Here is a 27,885-nt window from a genome sequence, read left to right as displayed (position 1 = left end):
ACTGTATCATTAAACACAACTGCTCTCCTGGAGTGTGGGGAAAAAATCAAGCAATTTTTAAGTTAATAAGTATTCCTTCTGTTCAGCAATAAGCTCAGAAACCTTTTCCTGGACTGGGAACTGCCCAGTCACCTCCCAACAGGCAGAGCGTCAGTGAAGCCTGAGGCACAGGGGCCATTCTCCACCCCCAAACAACAGCGTAAGTCCTAAACTAGCAACTAAAGGTTTTTATTCCCACTGAGAGAACCAAAAGAATTTAACATGCTTTTTTCCTTCGTGATTTTTCTCAAGTTGTTTCCTAGATCATTCAAGAATATTCAAGGCTGAAATCTATTAACGTTAGTTTTGTATCAATATTAGGTTACCAGTGTTAACATCTACTGAACATTAAGAGAAATGCTAACCCCTCTTTCTTAATGAAGAGCCTTGATTTTATTAGGTTCAAATAGCAAATAAGTATAAGGCTACACATAAGTACAGTGTCTTTTATTTCAAAAATGTCTGGTGTTTAGCCCAGATTTACCCCATATGTCCTTCCCATGGGCTATCAAGGAGAAACTGAATCTATAAAAGACTCCCATGTTCACTCAATCCCCTCCCAACTCTGAACTGGCAGCTAGGGAAGAGCTGCCATTTGTTTAACTCATTTGCTCCATTTTTTTAACCGAGGCACCGTTCAAAACTCTAAGCAGTCTTGGCTCTTCAGGAATTGTTTAGAAATAAAGCAACTCTGGTCTTTGTGAATATTGCTAGATATTGATTACACTACAATATTAATATCTGCATCAATCAGCTTATTTTCTCATACTGCTACGTATCAGCAGGTGAATTTCAGTTGTGGTTGGCTAAGCCAAAGCCAGGAAGCCAGACAGCTCTGCAATCAGATCATGGAATAAATCCAGGGGTCGGTTATTAAAGCAAAAAGAATGAGAATCCTGAGTCCAAAGATAAATCCAAAACTAGGAAGACATGCAGGATAGAAGAACCATGAGATAGAGCCAAAGCAAGTCCAAACGCCAGGGCATGTATTCAAGTAGTAGTGGGACAGGTAGGCAATAGAAAGCAGTTAGCATGTGATGGTCCAAGCGAGCGTCCATATATGAGTGGTGTCCCATTACACGGCGCAGAACCTGAACAACTCAGTCAACCCTGACTCAAGAAAGCATCAGAGGGAAACTAATATTCAGGGCAAAAAACAGTCTCTGCAAGGATGGTGGTATCAATTAAAGACATACTGAAAACCAAAATAATAAACACTCAAAAGTCATCACTTCTTAACTATTTCACTACATTTTACGCTTCAGGTCATTTCCATTTATGGTAACTGTGTGGTGGAAATATTTTATAATGACACAATACTGTGCATCTCTTCCCACATCCATGTTTAGTAATGTCACATTGGCAGCTTGAAATTGGCCATGATGGGAACATGTACACCATGGAAATAAAAAAACACGTCAAACCAAGGTTTTTGGAAATGACATGGGGAGGAGACAAGTGTTAAACATGTATTAGCACAGCACTGGTTAGTGTCTTCTAGTATAGAATTTTAGCATTGAAAAGTGTAATGTTCATGGATGTGAAAACAAAAAAACATTTTGTGATTGCGAATTCCTAAAGCTAGTGTATACTGTTGCCTTCAATCTACCTGTTTAGGTTTAGCCCATATCCTCTATTCTCTGGCCCCATCTAATGTCCCCCCAGTAATAGACCGTTTTCTCATAACTCCGTTTATCCAACAGACATTCTCCAAGCCCTTACCGAACGCTGGCACTGTGCTCTGGATTGAGGAATCAGAGACGTGAGGAATCCTTTCTGACCTTAGGGAGCTCACAGTTTAGGAAAGAAAAGAAATAGCAAATAAGCACACGCTTCTCACAGAGCTTGGCAAGTGCCATGGTGAAGAGAGGTGTGTCACGTGCTTCATGGGAACACAGGACACGCATCCACAGGGGAGGGCTTCCTGGAAGAGGCATTCGAGCTGAGTCTTGATGAGGCAACATGCTTTAGAGATTAAACACATGAGTTGAATCACATTTCTTGGGTTGAAAGCCCAAATCCACCACTTTACTAGCTAATTAATCTTGAACAAGTACTTAACCTCTTTAAACCTCAGTTTTCTCATCTTCAAAATGAGACCCCCTTCTCCGCAGAATTATTGTGAGGAATGATTGAAACAATGAATGTAAGGTATTCAGCGCAACGTGAATTGCTTTTACAACGCTTGTTTTATATTGTGAAGAAAGGAGTAAGGAGGGTTTCTGGTAGAGAAAATAGTGAGAGCGAAAACATAGAGGCATAAATTATGACGTCTCCCCAAATACATCTTTTAAAATATGACTGTAACCCAAAGTAGGAGGGAAGTGGGAATTTACTGTCTTTCAAAAAAAGTGGCTACTTCGGCACCTCCCTATAACTACCACACCCAGCTGTCAGAGCAAGAGTCACGTTACACTCCTTCCCTCCACACGCTCCCATGTTCACTCCGTCGCCAAACCCTACAGACGAGTGCTTCTCAACCATGATGAGGTCCATTTGCACTCCCTGCCCATGGTCCAATACTTTTTTAAAATAACTTACTAAAAAATTTAAATAGAAAGCAAAAATTTATCTATAACAAGTCTAATTTTTTCATTATTACATTTAACAGTTATAAAATGACTCTTTGAACTTCCTACAGAAGTTTCTAAATTCTTACTCTCAATTTCTGTATTCATCGCATTAACAGACTGATAAACAGTTCACAGACTGTCGCCAGTCCAGGAGCCATACTTTGAGAATCAGTGCTGTAGAACATACTGCCTTGATGTATTTTAAACGGAGGTGAGATAAAATCCCTGACTGGGTTCTGGAAAGATGGGCCTGGCAACAGTATGGATGGATGGACTGCGAGGAGGAGGAAACAGGTGAGCCCGGGGAGGCAAGTTCAGGATCCACTGCGGCAACCCAGGCAAGGAGCGGGGTGAGGGCTGGCTCGAGAGAAAGTTGGGGGGTGAACCATGAGAGCTTTAGTGATCAGTAGGAATGGGGGGTAATTTCCAGGTTTCTGTTTGGATCACTGGTGCCAATCGTTGACCAGAGGAATAGGGTAAGAAGCAGGAATGGGAGGGAAGCAACCTGAGCTCCTTCCTCTCTACTCAGGGGCCGCTTCAAAGCTTCGCACTTTTCTCATTTCTCCTCAGGCGCCCAGCACCGCAGATGCCCAGCAGAGAGCCTCACTTGTTTCTCCTTCAGAAAATAGTGGTCATCAGGCAAGAATCTCCCCACTTCCTGATTCCCACTGACTAGTCCGTCTGCATCTTCCCCATTCAGGCCTCGGCAGGGGGGTGCCCCTCAGGCCCCCCCAGCCCGCTGCCCGGGGCGCGGCCCCATGAGAGCCTCTTGGCTCTGACCTCTCCCTCTCCGCTGTCTCCCATGTTGAAGTGCTCTTAGCACATCTCCTTCCACCTGTTGCCTATTTCCTGCTTTTCTTTAACAACCAACTTTCTTTAAGATAAATACCTACTGTTAGCTTCAATTATATTTGCAGTACATTATCATTGTAAAAAGCTTAAAAAATACTTAGAGGGATGAAGGAGAAATTACTTGTAATTGTACATCCAAAAATAGTTCTTGCTAATACCTTAGTATATTTCTCTCTAGAATTTTTTTCTATGCAGAGATACAAGTATATATAAACATCTACCTTATAAATACTTTTCACTTCAAATTATATTTTGCCATTTTTTTATTGTTTTCCATGAACATCATTTTAAAGGATGTGTGAATAGTCCACTGTCTGGCTATACAAAAATTTATTTAATTTTCTCTTACTAGTGAATTTTTTAATTTTTCTAGTATCTGGTTAAAATAAATATCATTGCATATTATAAACAGCTTTGCTCACATTTCAGATTGTTTCCTTAGGATAAATTTCTGAAAGCGGGAATCGTGTGTCCAAGAGAGCAAACATCTTTAATGTTTTTGATACACATTCCCAAACTGCTTTCCGGAAAGGCCATGCAAAATACATCCCTAGTCATGCGGCCACTGTCGCGGGTATTCTCATTTAAAAAAAAAAAGAAGAGAGACTTTTTTCATCTAGTGATCAAAAACGGTATCTGATTGTTTTGTTCTGCATTTCTTTTCTAATTTTTTTTTATATATCTTTATGGATTTCAGAGAGAGGAAGAGGGAAAGATAGAAACATCAATGATGAGAGAGTCATTGATCGAGCCCGAAACCCGGGCATGTGCCCTCACCGGGAATTGAACCCTGATCTCCTGGATCCTAGGCCGATGCTCAACCGCTGAGCCACGCCCAGCTGGGCTGTTCTGCATTTCTTTAATTAAAAGTGTAGTCGGCCACTGAACTGTACACTTAAAGTTGGTTAAAGTGATAAATTTTATGTGTCTTTTACCACAATAAAAAATTTTTGAAAAAATTGACATTGAACATTTTTAATATTAATCATATCTATTTTCTCTTTGGGGAATTTTTTATTTATGTCCTTTGCCCATTCAAATATGGGGCTCATAATATTTTTCTTATTGATTTTTATGAGTTCTTTATATATTAAAGGCATTAAATCTCTTGCTGTCAAGTTTAGTGAAAGTATTTTTCTGTATTTATTTTGTCATTTAAGCTTGATTATGGGTTTGGACATTTATGGAGGAGGGGGTTAGTGTAGGAACATATTACATTTTTATACTCTATATTCAAATTTTTCAAAAATTTCCTTTGGGGTTTCTTCCATTGCTATTGTGTTCAAAAAATTCTTTTCCTGCCAGCCATCAGGTAATTAACTGTTCATCTCCATGATTCTATTACAGGTATTGGTCTCTAGTCTTAGCAGTAAAACAAATATGAAAACACTCATTATCTATCTCAAGGAACTCTACTCGCCAGTGAGGGAGACAAACATACACACAGATAAATTCAAATGCATAATAGACTGTCTGCTGAAAGAGAACTGTTCATTCTACTTAATAAAGGTCTGTGACTCAGTCAGGGGGCCAAACTTGCCTAAAGAGTTTCATTCCTGGTTTTATCATTATTTATTAATTTTGGACCATTTAGTACATTCACAAAACTGTGCTGTTTTTAGAAAATATGAATTGGGAATATGATAGCCCATCCCAGCTAATCAGCCCCTTCTTCCTGGCTCAGGAGGTTTTAAAAACAATGACTCATGTAATGTTCCCCAGGCAACCATCCATCCAGTCTTCCCACAAGTCTGAGTTTGTCAGCCTGTCTCAATTTTATCTAGGCAACTAAATCTTAATTTTAGCATTATTAGCAAGTTTATTGGTTTGCAATTTTTCAGAAAACACTTTAAAAAGAAGCATTTACATTACAACGAAGATAACAAGAAATGCAAAGCCTCAGGTACAATGGCTATGACTGTTAATAAATGACCATCAACAAATGTTTCAAGAAATTAATCAGCACAGATGGGCGTGGCAATCGCATGTGAAAGAATCTTAACAGAAGTGCTTTGCTTCGAGGGTTCTGGAAAATGCTGAGTCTCATACACTGCTAACCGGAGCATAAAATTGGTACAACCTTTCCACGGGATAATTTTTCTGTATGAGCTGAGGCTTTAAGGGGTTTATAGCTTTTTTTTTTAATCTTCACCCAAGGATATGTTTCCATTGTTTTTAGAGAGAGAGGAAGGGAGAGGGAGAGGGAAATAGAGTGGAAGGGAGAGAGAGAAACATTCATGTGAGAGAAAAACATTGATCGGGTCCAACCCTCAACCTAGGTATGCGCCTGGGTCAGGAATCAAACCTACAGCCTTTTGGCACATGGGACAACACAACAGACTGAGCCAGCTGGCCAGAGCATATGCCTTCTAATGTAATAATTCCATTGCTTGAAACCTGTTTTTAAAAAATCACCAGAGATTTATGCATACAGATGATCACTGCAGTGATAGGTACTATGGCAAATATTCTAAACAGCCTGGAAAAAATAGAGAAATAATCAAAATAGTGGGAGAGCCATACTACACAATACTACATAACCATTCAAAACTTTGTTTTAAAAAAATTATTATGTTTAATGACATAAGAATATGCTTTCTGTATAGTGTAAGATGAAAAAAAAAAAAAGGATTACAAAAGATATGTATGGCTGATTCCAATTTAGTTAGATATATGTTACATGAAAGAGATTGGAATAAAATACACCAAAATGGTTTTCTCTGGCTAATGTAATTATGGATGCTCTTTACATTCTGGATTTTCCAAACTTTCTACAATAATACAAGTTCTATGAGGGGGAAAAGCTAGTTTTTGTGAATGTATGCTCTGTGCAATAAAAAGGCCAATCCTTGTGATTGCTCTGAGTAGGCCTTTTTCCACCCAGATCCGTTTCCAGAAAACTGGGTGATATTTAGAGGTAAGGAGCTTTCTAAATGCTTCTACGGAAAGGGTATAAAAAGATATGCTTCACCCTTTACTTAAAAGATGAATCAAAATGTATCTCATATTTATGTTCCCACTCAGGCTTACAGCATTCTCCAAAAAGACCCATCACTTCTTAGGGGAAATAATTAAGAAAGAAAAATATATATATATTGAATGCCTGCCATATGCGGGTAATTTCACTTACATTATCTTATTTGATCCTCACAGAACCCTGTAACATTGAGTTTGAATATATTTAAGCAACTTATTCATCTTTATAGAGGTATTAAGTATTAGAGCTGAGATTCAAAATTCAGTCCACCAATGCCAAGTCAAGAGTTCATCACAATTGCCTCCTGTATGTATTTCTGCACACCTGAGATATGTATGGCCCAAAAAGTATCTGTGTCATTTCAACTAGTCAGCTTAGAGAAATGAGACATTCATACTTTGCACTCATTTGTTAGGTATATGATAATATATATACACACACATATATATGTATACACACATATATATGTATACACACATATATGTATACACATATATATGTGTGTCTATATATTTTTATATATGTATATGTACATGATACCATTGGAATAATCTGATTATTATTTAACAAGAATGGAGTAAAGGGAAAACTAAATAATATAGGCATGCCATTTATACAGCTGTGCTAATTTAATTCTCCAATCTGTTCCCCACTGATGGATGGGGGAAGGGACTGGACAAAGGCAGTTTGGACACATGCCCAGTAAGATCTGAGTCATGTGGGAAGGTGCTTGTCTGTTGGTCACACCTGGGAACAGGTAATTGGCCAGAATAGGCATGGCCAATGCAAAAGTGTAAAACCTGAGTATTTAAACTTCTGAACAAAGGGAGTTTGCTCTCTTGGCTCTTGGCCCTCTGGCTCTCTTGGGACTCCTGTTGCAGGGGACCCATTCCTCTGCATTCACCCACCTGGCCCACAGCCATGTGGGCTCCACCCAGTGGACTAATGGACTTCAGTTAGCCTGAATGCTAAACTGGACCCAGCTGCAACATGGAATGGAAGCTCTGGACACTGGCCCTACCTTTGGCTCTACTGGAACCCAAGCTGCACCTTTTTCAGGACTGGGTTAAGGGACATGGGACTTTGCAACCTGAGGAATGTAACTCCATGCAAATAAAGTCTTTACCACACCTCATTCTCTCATGGGGGCTTCTGAAAGTGCTCATTTCAATGGCATCCTAAGAACCTCACTAGCAATGGAGGAATCCTACTCACATACTCCTCTGATACCATGTACAGAGGTGGGGAAAAGTAGTAGTTTTACTGTGCCATTCTGACATTCTTTTGAGTTAATAAAGCTGTTGTAATAATCATAACCTGCATGCCTTGTTCCATATGAACAACTGTAAGCCTACTTTAGCCCACCCTTGAATGTGGTACTTTTCTAGGCTTTCTATTCTATTCCATTCTATTCCATAAATACAAATATATGTATTTGTATATCTTTGCACAAATATGACATTATTTTATTATCTTATGTTTATGATAAACATTGATATCTGCTCGCACAAGTCCCCAGAATCCTTCTTCAAAATTGGCTTAGCTCTTGTTCTTTCTAATGGATTTTAGAATCAGCCTGACAGGTTCCATGAAAAGCAGTGAATTTGTACATTGATTTGGGGAAAATGACATTATTATAATATTCCTTATCATAAAAATGTTATACATTTCTATTTATTCAGATCTTTAATGTTATTCAGTAGTATTCTATTTTCTCCATAAATTTTTACAAATATTGTATTAGATGTATTCAAAAACACCTTATAGTTTTGTTGCTGTTATGAATTTTGTATTTTTCCACTAATTTTCCAAACCATTATTACCAATATAAGAATGCTATTGTGTTTAGCAAACTTGCTGATTTTTATTGGTTATAATAGATGGTCTTCAGTGTCTCTATAGATAATAATATCCTTTACAAATAAGAAAAAGATTTTGTCTTCCTCTTCAATGTCTTATTTCTTTTCCTTATCTTATTGCATTTGCTGGGACTGCCAATACCATATTGACTAAAAGTGCTGCCAAAGGCCTCTCAGTCCTGCTCTTAACTTTAACAAGAATGCCTCCAAATTTTCACCACTAAACTATGGTAAAGTAAATTATTACCAGGCTTTTAAAGTTTCCTTTCTATTCATAGTTTTCTATGAGTCCGTATAGCTACGTGTATGTGTGAGAACGAGTTTTGAATTTTTTCAAATGTACTTTCAGCACCTACCAAGGTGATCATATGGTGATCAGGAAGACAGGGCTAACAAGGAGACTTATTCCTGTAAATCCTTTTGTACCTGTTGAATTTGTACCAGGACTTCCATTTCCAATAGTAGCATGGGCTAAATAACTGGAACAACTGTCCAGCTGAAAACAATGGAAAATACTAGATTAAATTTTAGTAAAATCTTTAGAGCATCACAGGAATGTTAGGAAGAAATTATTAAGCCAAAATCTTAGTGAAGATGGGAGCCCAGAAATGAACAGGACACTGAAGGCATGTGGCAAACCTGGCCACTCTCAACCTTGGCTGCCATGGCCTCAGCAGATGTGTGGGAACAGAACACAAAGCCCACAGCCTGCTTGGGGATCTACTCAGATCCCAAAGGACTAGTATAAGGATGAACCCTTGGTGTAAGGATGAATCAAAAACAAACCCCACAGCTCCTGCCCCAAAGACAATGATAAAGGAGAGGAAGTCCCCTGATGAGCTGCAATGACAAACTAATCCTCATGGGGGTTTACAGCCCAAATTCACACAACCTGGATGATTCAAGAAAAAGTCAAGAACTGGTACTGTTCCCAGACATGCAGCCAAAGCAAAAATAAATCCCCACTGGAAGAACCCACCATCATCCAAGGGCTCAAAGGATGCCCACAAATAATTTTCTAAAGAAAATGAATGTCTCATAGTCATTAAGGAAAAACACTACAGCAAAAACCAGCAGAAGTAATAGAAAGCAGAAACAGAACTGCAAAACATTTGATACTGCAATTATCAGACACATTACAAAATCTATTAAATAAAACTTAAGCTTGAAAATAAATCCAGATAATAAGAAACTATATAGAATGACCAAGCAGATTTTTAGAAAGAGTTCAATGTAACCTCAAAAACTGACAACTATAATAATTGTAAGTAAAAACTAAATGAATGGTTTTAACAACGTATTAGGCATAGCTGAAGAAAGAATTATAAATGGAGACTAGACCAGAAGAACTTGTCTAGAAAGAAACACAAAGAGGCAAAGAGTTGTAAAACATAAAAGAAAGGTTAAAACTCATGGAAGATAGATTGAGAAAGTAACGTGCCTCTAATCAGAGTTCCAAAGAAAAACGAGTGAGAATTACGCAATATTTGAAGAGACAATACCTGAGAGTTTTTCCAAGTGGACGACCTCAATTACAAATTAAAGAAATCCAATGAATTTTAAGAGGGGTGAATTGCAGGCTCTGAATGTATTACATATTTGAATTTTTTTAATTTTAAATAGTTTTTGAAAAATAAATCTGTTTGGGAGGAATGGGGCAGGAGAGTCTAAAAAGAAAGTTGCATATTGTGTGAGCAGCTCTGATTAAACTTACCTTTGTGAGTTAACTCGTACATCAGAAAGTACACTGAAAATATAGGGGAAAAGCAGATATATGTATTCATTTAATATTTCATTATATGAAAACTGTTGTGGACAAAATGGGACCACATGCTAACCTGACTAGCTCAGGGAAGGCCTGAGTGGCAGCCTTGCAAACTTAGAGACCTAAAGTAACCACAAAGAATGGTCTGAAATGGTTTTAACTGAAAGCAGTTTATGGTGGGGAGTCATGTCCTAGACTCAAATCTTCCCTGACAAAGGTCAATCTTTACCCTAACAGAGCCTGTCTATTGTCTTTTTGCATCTAAGATAACATATCTTTGAAATGTCAAAGTAATTTTCCTTTTTCCGGACCCCTCAAAGCACAGGCACGGCTCTGCAGAGACCACGAATCCCCTCATTGTTACTGAGTTAATTGTTGACTGTTAATGTCCTGTATCCACCTACGTAAAAGAAAAGTGTGCCTGTCATTTTACTTTTTATCCAATCCCAGAGGTTTCCCAGCTTTGCTTTCTCCCGCCCCCCTAATCTATCACGAATGAATTTCAAGTAACTCACATACCTCTCCTCTTTTGATTGTAACATCTAAAATAAGGTGCAAAACTAGCATTCTCTGGAGCATTATCTCAATCCACTGAGATTTTGCTTTCCGGCGATTGTCAACAGTTAAACTCAAACTCACAAAAATTCTTCACAGGTTTGAACTTTTCTTACATTGACACTGCTTATCCAAATTTCCCCTACATCTATTGAAACACAAATTATTTAATGTTCTCATTTAAAAAAAAAAAAAAAAGTATTGGCTAAGGAAACTAGCCCACTGAGAGCTTTTTTAACCAGAATTTTACTTTGATCACAGGGACATTAATTGAATCAGAAACCTGAACTAAAGTCAACCCTGAATCAAAAACCCAAAATGAAATACACTAATCTGCAGAAACACAAAGGGAACCAAACACATATATGGTAAGAACTTCACAGAACCAAAAATCTCTTAGAAAGTAAGTTGCTTCTTTCTGGAGGTGGGGTGGTTCTTTTTGATAAATTACATTTTTTTGATACGTTTAGAAAAATATTATCCAACAAGATAGTGTGTCCTTAAGAAGAACAAGCTGGATATTAAATAAGATGGCCATTCCGCGCTCCTCTCCAGAACCCCCCATCCAACCCAGTCTGAACACAGGGTTCTGAGAACCGGGCCTTAAAGAGAGGCCAGGGAAGCCAGGAAAACACGGTGACAAAACCGAGGAAGAAGCTGCGAGTCCCTGGCCCTGTTCTGAGGTGCAGAAAGATCTCAAAGCTGGTAGAAAAGGTATGAGAAAGCTAATCTCTTTTTTGACTCTGCTCCCCCTTCCCAGGCCCTTCCCCCCTTTCCTTCTCTCTTCTGCACCCACCATCTTAGGCCTACACGTCCTTGGCTGATTTCCATGTGCTTGGCTTCTGCATCTTCTGCTCTTCTCTCCCCCATGGTCTTCTCTCTCACCCCTTTCATTCCCTCCCCTTTCCCTTCTCTTCTTCTCCTGCTTTTTCTTTCTCTGGACCCTGGTATTTTCTTTTTCAATCTTACCCTTCCTTCGTCAAACTCTTCTTTTCAATTATCTGACCTCATTCCCCACCCAAAGCATAGTAAATTTATAATCTTATGGAGCAGATTTGAAAGTATTTACTTATTTGCTTTATCCAACATGATGACTGACATACATTGTTCATAACTTGGGGGAGAAAATATTATTTATACACGTATCAGGCCTTTTTATTAAATGCTATTTCCATTTTTGCACCATCGTCACTGCCCCATAATTTTCAAAGCACTTTTTAGTGAACATTGGTAATCCATTCAAAATTCCTAACAGTGTTAGATTTTAAGAGAAAACCCTGATATTTCTCACTGTGATGAGGTCCTTACCTCCTTGTATTTATTTCCTCATGTGGTCCCTACCCACATTGTATAAGGATTGGTTTGTGTGACTAGCTGATCATGGTGGAAGTGATGGTGTGTGACTAAAGTTAGGTCATAAAAAAATCAGCAACTTACACAGGGTTTACTTGAAACTCTTGCTCTGGGGGAAGTCAACCACCATATTGTAAAGACACTCAAATAGTCCTAAGGAGAAGCGCACGTCATGAAGAACAATGGTCTCCTGCCAACAACCAGCACATAGGTGCCAGCCTTGTGGGCGAGCCATACTGAAGCAGATCCTCCAGCACCAGGCAGGCCTCCGGGCGTCAGATCCTCCAGCACCAGGCAGGCCTCCAGGCGTCTGCAACCTCATGAAGCACTCCCCGGCCAGAACGACTAACTAAGCTGCTCCCTAATTTCTCACGGATACTCTAAGAGATAAATGTTTATTTTTGTCTTAAGCAACTAAATTTTGTGGTAATTTGTTTGTTACACAGAAATAGGTAACTATTTCTGTACATTTTGGAGACAAAACTAAAACAATTTGTGCATAAACACCTAAAAACAGTTATTCTTTTACCAGTAACAAATATGCATATGCCAATTTCAGAAAGGACATTTTGAAAAAGTTCTGGAATTTTTTTATGCTCTCAGCTTACTTAGCAGTGCTTCTGTTATTTTTCTCTGATGCGGATGGAGAAAATGATATACATAGAATACAATTAATACTTTTATGTCTAACAAGTCTAGCTAATTATAAAACAGGCCCTTATGACAACATATCAGAAATAAGATTATCCAAAAAATCAAAGTAATAAGATAGGAAGTAGAAAAAGAGTTCTACACTCTCAAAACAATGCATCTGTATTCTGAAATATCTTCTTTTAATTATCGATAATATGGACCTAAGAACATTTTTGGTGTTCTTATTTTGAAGACATTTATACATTCCCTATTCATAATTATATTTTCAAGAAAATTTAATCAAAGTAATATTAAATCTTGCTGACTCTTATAAATGGGTATTACTATCTAGCTCCTACCACTGAATTTTTTTCTTAAATTAAAAAAAAAAAGTGAATCCATCCTTCTAATGACCCCTCCTTCTATTAGAATGTAATCGAATAATGTTATTAACCTAAAGCTAAAATTGAACATCAAAACATTCCTCCATGTGAAAAACTGAACTCTACTGTTATATCATTTAATTGAATCTCTAGATTCGCTTTGAGTGCAAAGAGGCTATAATTCTGAATTTTTTTCTTGCAAAGTATCCTGATGGGTATAATGTGATCATCATTTACACCATCCAAGATTAGAATACCAATAAAAAGGAATTAGATCAAAATACCAGCCATAGAATCCTTCAGTATGTATTTCCTTTGTAATAATAACCACACTAGATTTGTACTGGCCTGTGAGGATTTTGATAATCTCTACACATTAGATGCTGAGTGAAATTCATTAAACGATTCAACAAATACTTACTGAACCTTGATTAGGTGCCAGGCATTATCCTAGAGCTTGAGAAGCAGCAACGGACAAGGAGCATTAGTTCTCTGCTTTTATGGTCTTGGTAGAGCAGTAGCTGGCAGACAGAACAAAGCAGGCAAAATATAAATGAACAGAATCACTTCAGATGGTAAGAAGTGTCGTGGAGAAAATTCAAAGGGTGACGTGCAGGGGAAAACTTTGTCAGAAGTGGTCAGAGAAGGCGTCTCTCAGGGGTGATGCAACTGAAATTCTGGGTCAGAGCATTCCAATTGTTGGAAATATCTGATGACACTGAAACATTTCTTTAGGTGATACACCATTATTGTTTTCATACCCCCAAATCCCTAAGACGCTGTGAACTATGGTCCAATATATTTTTGTTTATTGATTTACACTGTAGCCCTCTAGATTGGATCCTAGAAGAGATATGATCCTGTATGTTGATCACCTTCACTTGAACCCTAGCAGCCTTGGCTACTGAAGAATCCTTTGGGAATATTAGATACCCAATTTATCTGGTTCTGAATTTATCCCTCATGCTCAAGGATTTTGAAAAAACTGGTGTTATTAGATGTTTATGAAAGGCAAGGCTAGGATCTTAACGTTCTTTGTTGTTCTACTAAAGCTCATTATTTTCCATCAGCCAGTCTCTGAAATTAACATCATTTTGAAGTCTAGGCAGTTCAAAGACTGCAAAATCAACTTGATGCCTGGTGTTTTTTATAGTCATGCTTCCAAGTACCTGTCCATGCAGTCTCTTAGGCACAGTAGCTTCCCACAGACGATGACAGTTCACAAAGCAGTGATTCTGCCCATAAAGTAGTTCATTTAACCAAGATGCCATGAGGGCCTCTCGCACCCCCTCAAGGATTTCAGTAAACCCATCTAGATCTGTGAATGTCAAGAGGCCTCCCCACAATATCTCAGAAATTCCTAAACACTTTTTCTCAGCCGCTTTTCTCTGCCTCCGCTCTTGGATCCTCACAAATTAACTCTGTTCTCTGTTGATCAAGACACAACCCAGCCCTTACACAAGTTTCCACCAAAAAATAAAAATAAAAATGACTTGTACCATATATTTAAGCAGCTCAGTAACTTCAGGGAGGAGAGGCAGAGTCCTCTGCGCCCTCCCATTGGCTGCAGGCGTCACACCGAGGCCGCAGCTGCTTCTTGAGAAAGTGCTCACATTGCCTCAGAAACATTCCGCCCACACCCTAGCCCCTCTGGGGCCCTCTTCTAGCTCCGTTTCTTATCAGGGTATTTTTCAAAGTAAATAACTTCCATTTCTGAGAGGAATTCTGGTGCAACTGTTCATAAAATAACGTTCCTCCACCTTACTGTACGTGGTGCACCAATTTTCACACTGGGGCCCCTTCCTCTGCTGGAATTAACAGCAGGAGGTTTCCTGTGTTTTAGATCTTGGTAAGCCTAACTTTTACCAGTTATGAAATAGTTTAAAAACAAAGTGGAGCCACAGAGAGGAGTGTTTGGAGGGGAGGAACTAACAAGTGGTTTTCCACATTTGCTCAAAGAGAAGGCTGTTGATCTGTGTGGTTTCTCGCGTCCAAAGCCAAGTTACATCAAGTTCAGACCTCGCTTTCTATAGGGCTGTATTTTGCTGCAAACTGTGACATGCATAATGAGCTTCTGATACATTTCTTTCAAGTTGCTCTACAGAAACATAGGGTTTTGCCTTTTCTGATCCTCCCCCTCCTGAGGGATTGCCACACAAGATGACATCACGAATTCCTTAGTTTCATTAGAAACAGCCTCTACTTAGGTCAGGTTGTAAGCATCGCTTTTCTGCGGGAAATATATTTAACTGAAAACCACAGAAAATTTCTAAATATAGGGTAGCTTACTGAAACAGCAGGAGCTAGTACCTCCCAGATACTTATTTATATGAGATAATGAAATTTGACTCTTTTGAAATTGACAAGTAAATATAAGTAAAGGAAAAACTGACTGTCATTTTTTTTAAGGAAACATTTCGTGGAGATCTTAGGTTTCATATCATTACATGTTCCTTGGCTCAGTTGATAATGGGCATGTAAACTGTTTTATGCAATTGAGAGGAGTATAATTTTCACATAATTCAGGGGTGTGATTATTATTCAAACATTTATGCATAATTATTATAAACAAACACCCATAGAATTAATTAATCTGGCCTGTATTTCCATGACCAAGCCTCCCTTCTATCCTTCCTTGACCCCGGCTTGGTAATTTCTTCTGACTCATTTTAATCACGTTTTATCATCACAGCGCTTCTTAGTAAGACAATCATACTTGCCATCTCTCTGCAGTGAAATGCTATTCATGAAGCTTGATCTGCACGACCTAAATGATTTCTGCAGTCAGTACCAGAGAGTTGTTTGTCCCAAATGGACAGTAAATGTTTCTAAAGCAGTTCTCCCTAACAAATGCCTAATTTACAAGGCCTTTCAAAGGTGTTAATAATATTAGCAATGACTCGTCTAATAAATTTTTTCTCTGTATCTGTTTGACCATCTCATGAAAAAGCAAGTGACAAGAATGTAACCCAGCTCAGCCTGTGTTGGCTCAGTGGTTGAGCGTCGACCTATGAACCAGGAGGTCATGGTTCAATTCCCGGTCAGGGCACATGCCCAGGTTTCAGGCTCGATCCCCAGTGGGGGCCTGCGGGAGGCAGCAGATCGGTGATTCTCTCTCGTCATTGATGTACCTCTCTCTCCCTCTCACTTGCTCTATCTGAAATCAATAAAAACATATTAAAAAAAAAAAAAGAATGTAACCCAGAGCAAACAAAAATGACAGTTTTCTCAGCAAAGCTGTTCAGAACTTCAATTGTCTGATTTCTACAACTGTGAATCTCTTCATGTACCCAAGGCCTCTACTAGCTCCATAAAAATCAAGCTCCCAAGGAATATGCTTTTGAGAAATACACCATGAATTTATTTTTAGGGCAGTAGAGCTTCAAACACTCAATTTGACAACTCCTACTAGGAGAGCATGCTGATTATAATAATCATATTTTTGCAAAGCCTGGGGCCAATTGCAACACACTGAGATTTGTTAAAATGTGGGTTCTAGTCCATTAAATAGACAGTTATTAAACACCGACGCCAGACAAGCTATCGTGAGGATCACAAGGTGAGTAAAATAGTTCTTTCCTCAAGAAAGGTATGTCCTCACAGTGAGCAGGGAGGGAGTTAGTAGTAAAAATAACCCTGACTAATATTTGCTGAGTGTTTGCCATGTGCCAGATGTTCGACACACGTTATCTCATATAATCTTCATGACAACTGTTCAAAAAATGATTCGTTGTGCACCTGAAATTTACATGATATTATATACCAATTGTACCTCAAAAAATGATTAAATAAGACAATTTAGGTAATAGAAACTTTATTTAACACTTCCTGAAGTTAACAGTCTCCTTTCAGAGAAGGGCAAAATGGGGCAGAAGACAAGAAGCTTTATTGCATAGAGAACAGGGAAGAGACAGACAGAAAGTATCTGATTGCCCGGGCCACACAGCCAGCCTTGTCTGCGATGGGAAGCCCAGAGCCGGCTCAGCACTTGGGGACTGGCTGACTGAACTTCACTGTGTTTCAGGTCAAGCAGAGCATTTATAGGGACAGGAAAGTTATCTAAGTTTCAGTTTGCTAACCTGACACCTAGGCAGGAGCAGCTCCCATCTTGGGCCTAGAAACTTATTTTAACATAACTTTGAGACATGCAGACCCATTGCAGATGAGGAAACTGAGAGTTTAAAAAAACGTACAAGGACAGAAGAGAGTGGTGAAGCCAAGATTCAAATTCCAAGTCTACGTTGCAGGCATTTTCACCCCTGATCACTCTACTATACCGCACCCATAATCATGACACTGAAACTGAAATGCACGGGGGCCTAACAGGGAGTGGGGAGCAGATGAGTTGAAAGAACTGGGAGAGAAATTTTGAAAAGCCCAGATGTCTTCTCTGCCTTTCTCTCCCTCTCCCTCTCCCTCTCTCTCTCACATACACACAGTGTCCATTCACTTGAACTGAGAAAACTAAAAGGATTATTCAAAAAATATAAGGAAAACATTTCCCCATTCTCATCCTCACCTCTAAATATCAGTTTATTTCAAATGTAAGGTTTGGGGGCTGAATTGTCCTGATCGTTGTTTAAATGTGCCACTTTACACATGTAGTCAAAGCTTCTGTCTGAACTCACTCTCACAACTTTTATAAGGAAAATGATCTCTATAGAGTAGAAATGACATTAATTATGCTTGTTTGAGTCCAGAGATTTTGACTATCTCATATTCTAAAAGTGTCAAGATTTGATATCCAACCATGGTTCCCTATTTCATGGGCAAAGTTCCCAGCATCTTCAGTGGGGCTAAGTTTCACACAACAGGTTTAACAGCTGGATTGGTGGGAGGTCTTTATTGAATTTAATACCCAAATAAATTAATGTTTTTCAGAGTTGATTTCAATCCTCATGAGTCACACACAGAGGTAACACAGAGAAGAATATTGGTAACACAGAGAAGAATATTAGATCTCATTGATTCAATTCCCCGATTTGTTACTGAAGTCATTTATGATTTTTAGGTTGACTCAGAGGGAGACACACAGATAACTAGCTAATACAAACAATAATATCGACACATGATTAAAAAATAAAGAGTAACAAGATAGGAGAAAAAATAAGCCCTAGCAACAGAAAATAAAACAAGCAAACAAGGTTAGCAGCAGTGTCCATGTACCCCAGACTCAACAATTTCCATTTTCTGAATGTACACGTTTCCTCCAATAACAAAGTCAAAACCATCTTAACAACTTCCTACCTTCTCTCCTTCCCCTGCTCCCTCCACTAAAGAGCAACCCCAGTGGGTGGTCCTATGTCTCAGCAATGTTTGTAGATTTATGGCCTAAACTCTTTCACTACACAGAGGGGAGGAAGAGGCTAACAGATGTTCCTGGTTGACCTTGCTCTTGCTCTCACAGTGCCACCTTTAAACAGGGCGAGGAGCAGGCCCCATTAGTCTCTGTGGGAGCCAAGACTGCATTGTCACATAGCCTCAGATCAGCATTTGGATCTGGACTTTCTCTTCCTATATGACCTTGGGTACAGTACTGATTTTCCCATTGCCTCAGTTTCCTTGTAAATAAAACCTAAACAATATTTACCCCATAGGGCTTTCATATCAATTAAACTTTGTTTAAAAATCAACATGTCAGAGGCATAGTAGCACTTACCAGCCTCTATTTGAGCGCACACACACACACACACACACACACACCCTTAAGTACTTCCAGTTCCCTGCAATTGAGGACAATATCAAGGATCCTTTCCTCTCTAGATCACCCTACCTCGGCCTAATTTTTCCTACTCTGTCCCTCCCTATTATCAAAAGGACTTACTCTCCCACTCCCAGAGAATCTGATCTCCACCATGGGGGTTACCTCCCCTTTCTTTTCTGCATTTTTTCTTTGATAATAACTTGTAATTGCTTAGCCTCTCTGACAGTCTAAATGGTTGTGTCACCCCAAAAGTCATATGTTAAAATCCCTAATGCAATGCTATTTAGAGGTAGGGTAGGGCCCTCGTGAATGGGATCAGTGCACTTATAAAAGAAATCCCAAGAAAGTTCCTTTGTCCCTTCCACCATGTGAGGACATAGCAAAAAGACAGCTGCCTATGAACCAAGAAGCGGGCCCTTACCAGAGACCGAATCTGCTGGCACCCTGATCTTGGACTCCTCCGCTTCCAGAACTGTAAGAAATAAATGTCTGTTGTTTATGTAAGCCACATCGTCAGTGGTACTTTTGTTCTAGCAGCCAGAACAGACTGAGATATCCCCTGACAGCTTATGAAGCACCATCGTAGCCAAGCTCCCATTTGACCCTCCTCAAGTTTCTATAAGACGGGCGGGATGGGTATTATTTGTTCTCCTCATTACATATAAAGAAATCAGGGCCCAAGCCACGAAGGGATTTGTTCAAGGTCACATGAAGAGAGAAGGAAGCAAGGCTGGGGTTGGATGCCAGGTCTTCTGCCTTGAGATCCCTTGGTCTTCTCCATTAGTCCAACTGTTGAGTGGCAGCCTAATAGTTCATCCAGCTGTTTGTTGAGTGCCAGCCTTGCACGAGGCACCATTCCAGAGCTGAAGATACGTCCATGAGCAAAGCCACGTCTGCCCTCAATGGAGCTTCCATTTTAAGTACAATAGAGTTATCAAAAATAATTGATTATTACATAATGACAATTATGTGATTTATAATGCCAAGAGTTATAAGTGCCATGAAAAAAATAATAAAGTAGGGGAAGGGGATAGAAGTGACTGGATTGGGGTAGAAGAGGGGGCTCTTTCAGACAGGATAGTCAGGGAAGAGAGCTCCTGAGTGGGGACCTGAATAAAGTGGGTCATGTGAATATCCGTAGAAACAGCACTCCAGGCTGAGGGATCGGCAAGGACAAAGGCCCTGAGGTGGGTGTGTTCCTGGCGGGTTCAAGGAACAGTGTGTCCATTGAACATTAATTTCGTGGGTTGTTATTAGGTGTTTCTTGAAAGGAGCATTCTGTAGTCCAGTAACTTTGGGAACTTCTGGGGAAAGCAGGACGTTCAAGAGCCTGTAACACAAGAATCCCTTCTGGATCTCCTTGAGCGTGTACAGCGCTGTTCAGCCCGTGGAAACCCTTCCTCAAGGAGCATCTGAGGGGATTACTGTTCCACAGACACTCTGGAAAATGCTGCACCACACCCTGCTCTGACTGGAAAGAGGAAGTTGGGACAGGAACTAGAACTTCAGGCCGTGTGCTGGGTGCCCCGCGAGGACACCGGCAGGGCACAGGAATCTATCAGGCAGCAGCCGGCTCCGCGTATCCAGGGGGGTGAATGTTCAGCCAGCCCTGTTTTGTCAACTATCTGAGCCTACTCTTGGCCCCTATTTCCTATCTGGACCTCTGGTGTTTTCCACGACTAGCTGAGTCCAAGCTCTGCTAGCCTTCCTTAGTGTTTTCACTTGGGGAAATGGTACAAGGGCAGAACAGGAACATAAAGAAATGTGCTTAGGTGGTGCTGCACCTCAGGTTGGGGGTGGGAGGAAGGGCAGGGGGGATTTCCATGGCCCAGAATGAAGTGTGCAGTTGGTGGCCTCCCCTACAGCCCAGGGAAGGAATTCAATTCAGCCCAGGTTGTGTCACATGCTCTGAGCTCCAGCTGCCCTGAACACGTCCAGAAGCAATTCAGCTGTAGGCAGGTGGGGCCTGCAAGAGAAAGACTCCGATTTGGCAGGAAAACTGCCAGCTGTGAAGAATGCTGATCATTGCCTCACTTGAGAATTCCCAAGCCCTTTGCAAGCTATGAAGCCAGGAAATGAATGGGAAGCAGCTGGAGCCGGCCAGGCAGAGGGGACAGCCCAGAGAGAGCAAGGGAGGGCCAGGCAGTGACCCCACCCCAGGGAGCCCAGCAGAGGTCAGCTGGGCCTGCTTCACCACAGGAGGCTGTCAGGAAGGAATGGCTGGTCCCAGGGATATCACCCTGCAGGCTTGGACCAAGTCACGTCGGAAGAGTGCCAGCGGGAATCATCTGCTGGATTTATTAAAAAAATAAACTGTATAAATAGATGTTAATTCCAGATGTTGCTTACTCCTAAAACACATAAAATGTAAGTGATCGACTGTAAATGCTAAATGAATTCTTTCTTTCAGGACTTGCAAAAGAATCTTGTGAAAAATCTGGCTAAGTGCTTGACTACAGACTAACAAACACATCCTAGGTAAAATTAGAATTTTTTTCATTGTGATGGCTTGTCATCGTAGTTTAAAAAGTTAGCTCAGGACTATAATTTATGCACAACTAAGAAAGTCTACTGAAAACAGCAAATGGCCAGTGACCCAGGCCACAATTCATGGCTGTTGTCTCTTTGTGTGACATAATAGATAAAATTAAAGATAAAAGAACTATTATAACTTTAAGTAAATGTTGAGGCCTTTCTGAGCGCCATTTTACACACAGCATTTTTAATGTTTACAATAAGGTAGCATTTTATGCCCGTTTTACAGATGAAGAAACTGAGGTTCAGAAGGTTAAGTAACCTGTCCAATGCCACAAGGTTAATTAAGTGGTTGATCTGAGATGCAGACCCAGGTCTCTCTGACAGGAAAGTCAAACTCTTATCACATAGTGACGGTTATCACATAGATAACACCATAGGGTAGTTAGAACTGAGGGGTTAAAGTACAAGACATCATTAAATTCCTTCTTAGCACACTCACCTGCCCACTAGCAACTTATAAAATACTTTGGGATGGTGTATCTCCTTTGTCAGATGTTGGGAAGATCAATAAATATTTGCATGGTGCTTTGAGAGAACTGGAAGGAAAATGCTAGACTTTTAAAAAAATTACTTATGCCGCAAGATAGACCAGACATAGACTTAGACCGGTTTGACTCCTGCTCTAAGTCACCCACATGTCAGTAGCTTTGGACCCTTATGTGAAGCTCCATACAAGACAACTAAAGGCAATCACAGAGCCTCTGTCACCACCTTGCCAGCTTCTGGGAAACTTTGTGTTCTCATTCTTCCCTGCTCCTCAAACTACTCTTTAAATTCTGAAGACCCTTTCAGCCTGGCCGGGTGTGGCTCAGCGGTTGAGCGTAGACCTAGGATCCAGGCGATCAGGGTTCGATTCCCGGTCAGGGCACGTGCCCGGGTTGCGGGCTCTGTCAATGACTCTCTCATCATTGATGTTTCCCTCTCTCTCCCTCTCCTTTTCTCTCCCTCAAATCAATACAGATATATATTTTTTTAATTAAAAATAAAAAAATAAATTCTGAAGACCGTTTCAGAAGCAGGTACAAGTGCGATCAAATAACTATCACACTGGACTTTGTAAGTAAGGTCTATGTGAAACCCTCAGGGATCCTCATATACTTGATCACTTAAGTGATCACTTTTTTCTGCTCCCTCCAATACGTCTTCCCAGAGCTAAATGTCATTCACATTCTTAGCTAAAGATTAAGTAAAGCCTTTCTGTTTACTCTGCTTTTATTTTAATGAAGTATTCCATTATTCCATTCATAAGCCTCCTAGTGTGTGCCCACCATATGCCCCCGCAAAAAGAGGGCGAGGGGAGTGGTTCCCATGAAACAATCAACCATCGGTGTTGCCTTTGCATTTTGTTCTTATTGACAAGATTGGGCATTTACATTTTTAATCTACATATGTACATTTTTAATCTACATATCATTGCAATACACAATCGGAGCTGGAAATAATGCCTAAATTCTCAACCATGGTAATAGTATGACCAATATATAATTCATGTAACCCCTTAAGTTTCCCAAGGTAATCTAACTTCAGTTAACAGTGATATCAGTGAGAAAACACAAAAGGGAAAGCATGCTTTAGTTATATCAGTACGATATGCACACTGTACCATGATCATATTTTAGAAAGAATCAAGTATTATAAAAACATTTTTCATAGTTTTTATTAACAGTCTCTATCCCCATACTATACTCATAGATTGAAAATATCTACAATTGAAAGTGAAATCGAGGGACAAAATTAATTCATTTACATAAAACCACCAAGAAAGTTAATAAGAGTATGCAGTCTGAAATCTAGTTCAAGTTCAACATTAAAGCTACTGCATAACAATTTCTTTGTAGTAAAATGAGTTTTTTAATTTTTAGAGGCTTTGTAGCCATTCTTGTAATCTTTTAAGATCAAATGCAAAAAGATATAGCAAATAAGAACGAAGCTTGCCTATGTTTGCAAAAACAGTGGCAAATTTCCTTTCAATCTTTTTTCTACCTCAACAAACTGAAACCAAGCCTTCTCCAACCTAGTTCTATGCAACTATATTCACTCTTACTTGCCTACCATCTGATTTGTTGCAGCTTTAAATGATTTATTTTAGCATTTGGACCAAAGCAACATCCATTTTATGCACAGGTGGAGTTAGTTAGTATTAAAATCTGAAGACAGTAGAATAACTTCCCTTTGTCTTTGATAACCTGAATTCCACTACCAAAAAAAATGCATTTCTTTGGGTGAAGATATTACCCCTTATTAAAACATAAATATTCACTTTTTATCATGCATTATAATCACTAGAGGGCTTTAACCTATTAAAAGACAGATTTCTGGGCCCCATGCCCAGAGTTTCTTATTCTTAGGGGTAAGAAATTCCCAGCCATGGCCGGTTTGGCTCAGTTGGCTGGAGAGTCATCCCATGCACCAAAAGGTCGCAGGTTCAATTCTCCGTCAAGGCACATGCATAGGTTGAGGGTTCAGTCGCTTGTCTGGGCACATACAGGAGCAGGGCAGGTAACCAATCAATGTATCTCTCTCACATCTCTCTCTCTTCCTCCCTCTCTAGAATCAATAAAAATTAAAATTAAAATAAAAAGAAATCCCCAAATTCTTGGGACCAAAAACTTACATTTCTAATAACTTCCCAGGTGATACTCATGCTTTGTCCAGGGACACTTAGAGAGTTTAGTATATATTAGTGCTGCAGATTTGGGAGGATACCACAGCTCAGTCCATCAGGGGGAAATAAAGATCTGAGCCTAGGACTGCTAGCATGTATAGAGCTAGACACAGGGTTCCAAGCAGCAAAACACTGTGGATAGGGTGGCATAAAAATAAATAGGAAACATGAAAAGGGAAAGAAACACTGAAGGCATAATGGGAGTAAGTACTTCTGAGAAAAATACCACCACTTCCCATGAAGAATTTGGATACTTGATGAAGCAGTTTACAAGAAGAAAAATAATTTCCCAGGTGTTAGACTTGAGAATCATAGCACTGTTTAGGGTCCAAACATTATATTCCTTTGTGTTTTGCTGAAAGAGGGCATTCCCAGATTAAACAGGAGAGAGTAAAATATGTAGGTGTGTCCCAGTGGATGCTTGGATGATCCAAAGGCGAGTGACTCTTCTTGAAATCATGGCTAGCTAATGTTCATAGTGTGATATATTTAGTCTTTTCTTTTTTTTCTTCTCTTTTCTTTCACATACAGAGTGTGGCAAAAGTAGGTTTGCAGTTGTTCATATTTCCATATAATAATTAATAAATAATAATACAAGGATAAACTCTGTGTTTCAAGTACTCTCAGTTGTAAACCTACTTCACCCCGCCCTGTATGAAAGCATCATCCCATCAGGAAGAATTTATTAAGTATGCAGTTAATTCTCCCATACTATCCGACCTAACAATTGAAGCCCTAAAACAAAAGAGGAAGGCACTACCATGCCAGTCCTTTCAATGGCAGAGCACAAATCATATACATATTATTCATTCATTGAGTGTTACAATAGTCTCAACACAAAAAATTTTAACTTAATAACCTAACATCATCTTTCTTAAATTATTAAAATACTATTCAAGGATAATTTAAAATAAACTGCCTCTAAGGCAATATTCTAAGAGGAAAAAATTCTACAGATTTTTATGGCTCCAGATGATTTTTACTATATTTGCCAGATGTCCATCATGATTCTACCTGATTACATACATTTGAGCCTCACTGTCATGCAGTGGATTTCTTAATTTTAAAATATGGTGAACAAATGATTTCTCACCCTAGCTTTCATATTGTCAGAGTTTACCTATCACCACATTTCTTTGTCTGTTTACAGAATGTACGGTTCATTTTTCTCCAGCCTTTCAGCTTTTCAAGAAATGCTGGGCAACAGGAAAGAATGAGTTCATGACTCACCAGTTTATTAGACTACTCTTCACAGTTACTATAAATGCTGCCGTCAGTCTCGTTTTTATGGTGCTGATAAAAGAAGGTAACCTGTACAAAGAAGTTAGTTAAATGATCCAAAATGTCATTGCTCAGCACTGGAGATGCATTAATTTGTAGTCCTATAATTGCAAAACAGGAAATGAAGGCTTTAGGGGCTGGCTGGCCAGCTGGTCAACCAAATAGTATACCATTACAACAGCAAAAGGAAATGTCATACAGCTCTTCCCTAAGTGCATAAGATTTATTTTGCAAATGCTTTTCTTTTTACATTTTATTGGCTCTTTCACAGCTTATATTCGCTTTAGCTTCTAGCTAAAACATGCTTTACAATGACTGTGTCCTTTCTGAAAATTATCTGTACTCGTTTCCAAAGGACAGTTTCTCTGTTTAGTATTATGAAGTGATGTTTATGGTCACTTTGGAAAGTAGCACAGTTAATGAGATTACTGTTAAATCAATAACACAATGAAATGCAGAGACTCAAGTTCTATATATTTTCCTCTTGTGACATTGTTTGACATTTTATGATCACATTGTTTAAATAGTCATATAAATCATTCAGTATATGGAAACTGAACATATTGATATACATAAGCACAGAAAATAAAGTGTGTTGGGGAATCAAAATCTATATTTAGGGATTATATTAAGGCAAAGAAAATTTTTTGGTAAAATTATGAAAATAATGTTGAGATGTGATTTGACAGAGGTCCTGGCAGGTGAGGCCTTATTCTGTATTTAGAAGATTATACCACCAACAACAATATCATAGAAAACACATTTGATAAAACAAAAACTCATTAGAGATTCTTTTTAAAGGGGGAGTAAAAGAATGTACATTTAACCACACCCAGACCAAAACAGAAGTGAACATATATTATTGCATAGAAACCATAAGGTTAATGAGAAATTTGATTATCCTTGAAAATGAAAGGAACCTTGTTTTCAAATATCCTGGAATAAAATTACGTATTTACTATGGCAAAGATCTAGCTCTGAGTAAAACAGTGTATCAACTAAATAAAGGTATGGACAAAACATATTTTAGTAGTCTTGTGACCATAAGCATAAAGAAAGGAGCGGCCAACATAAACAATTTTTTTTTTTAAGGGAGAGAAAGGAAGAAAAGAGGCCAAAGAAAAGATTGTGATAAGAAGTTTTCTGAAATATCAAAAGATTTCCACAGTCAACACAACCAGGGCCCTCCCAGTGATAAGTCAGAAACATTGTTGAAATTAGATTCACTTCTGCTTCACATGAGAGGTCTTTGAGTTTGAGTAGGAGTCTGCAATGGATAGGTCCAAGTTGCTAAAGTAAGTTATAAGCATAAGCATTGAACTGTGAAATGTTGAAGACTCTACATTCAAGAAATATTTGTTTGTTTCTAAAATTCACAGGCGAAAACAAGGTTATAAGATTCTTCTAATGATACTCTTTCAGATGTACACCCACTTCACTTCATGAGTCTCCAAGAAGCTTTTCTGAATATGGTTCTCACAACATCAATCAATTCCTGGTAGAACTGATTCAATTCCTAATTTTGCCTCTTGATAGCTGCAGTTCAGCCATAACTGAGAAAATCTAAGGTGAAAGTAACCTAAGGCCTGAGTCATGGCAATCATGAGTGCCTTGATCTCCAGAAGAATGCTATCAACCGACCTTTCCTGATATGCAAAAGCAAAGGACACTCGTCACCTTCTGGATTGTCCTCTCTCTAGGATTCAGCTTAGTGGTAAAATTTGCCCAACCTAAACTCTACCCTACCCAGCCCATCTCAAGCAGCTGGAAACTACTGCACAGCAGTACTTTGGCTGATCCCAATTGAAAGGGAAACATTTATGCAAAAACAAGTAATTTTCTTACTGACCAAATCCAAACTCAAGGACCCTTTACTATTCATTTCATGGTGCTTCTTCCACAAAGGAGGTAGGTGGATGAAACCAATTGAAAACCAATTAAATCTACAAAAAAACTGTGAAATTATATTGTATAAAAATGTAGCATTATTATGCCATAATTCTTTAAATATGCTGATATAGAATCACATAGCTACTTCCCCTCTAAAAAATGTGAAGACATAAAAATTTTAATTTTAAAATATGTTATTCAATTTAATTAGTTCCTTTTTTTTTTTTTTTTCCTTGTGCCCAACACCATTATAGGCACCGAAGAAAGAAATGAACATTACAGAACAAATTGTGTACTAAGAGATTGTGTCCCAGAGGAGACAGGCAAGAAAATCAATGATAACCATATAGTGTAGCAAGCACTATGCTATGTTCAAGGAGTTGTGGGAATATACTGGAGGACCTATATTCAACAGTCAGGACGTGTCCGCTGAGTACTTACCCTGAATACTGAAGAATAAGTGTGATACAGCTAGGCAAAGGAAAGGGGAAATATTTCTATGCAGAGGGAACTGCATGAGCAAAATCACCAAGGTAGGAAAAAGTATATGGTACTTTGAAGGGACTGTAGGCAGAATGTTGTGACTGGGAACACAGAGGGTTTACTGGAAAATAAGACTTGAAAAGAGACAAGAGTACTATGGAAAGATCCTATATCCTGCTGAGGAGTCTTTCTTTGATCCTAAAGGTGCCAATGAAGGATTTTCAGCAGAGGAGCTACATAGTCATTTTTGGCTTTAGTAAAAAGCACTATTAGTAAGAAGAATATCTGTAAAAAGGAATGGATTGTAGTAGAGCAAACCTAAAGCAGAGAGGCCA

The 27,885-nt window shown here is 39.1% G+C and overlaps 1 long non-coding RNA gene across 1 annotated transcript in view; it reads right to left on the bottom strand.

Moving 5' to 3' along the window:
- The window catches only part of LOC308553192, a 118,616-nt gene that overhangs the window by 60,641 nt on the left and 30,090 nt on the right, over positions 1-27,885 (bottom strand). The window contains exon 6 of the long non-coding RNA XR_013998208.1: positions 13,411-13,510. This is a non-coding gene — a long non-coding RNA (uncharacterized lncRNA). The remainder of the gene's footprint in view (positions 1-13,410; positions 13,511-27,885) is intronic.

The sequence above is a fragment of the Miniopterus schreibersii genome, assembly GCF_964146895.1.
Source record: "Miniopterus schreibersii genome assembly, chromosome: 2".
In the NCBI taxonomy this organism is placed as follows: domain Eukaryota; kingdom Metazoa; phylum Chordata; class Mammalia; order Chiroptera; family Miniopteridae; genus Miniopterus; species Miniopterus schreibersii.
The sequence above is the reverse complement of the archived record's forward strand: the minus strand, read 5'-3'. Positions and strand labels throughout refer to the sequence as shown.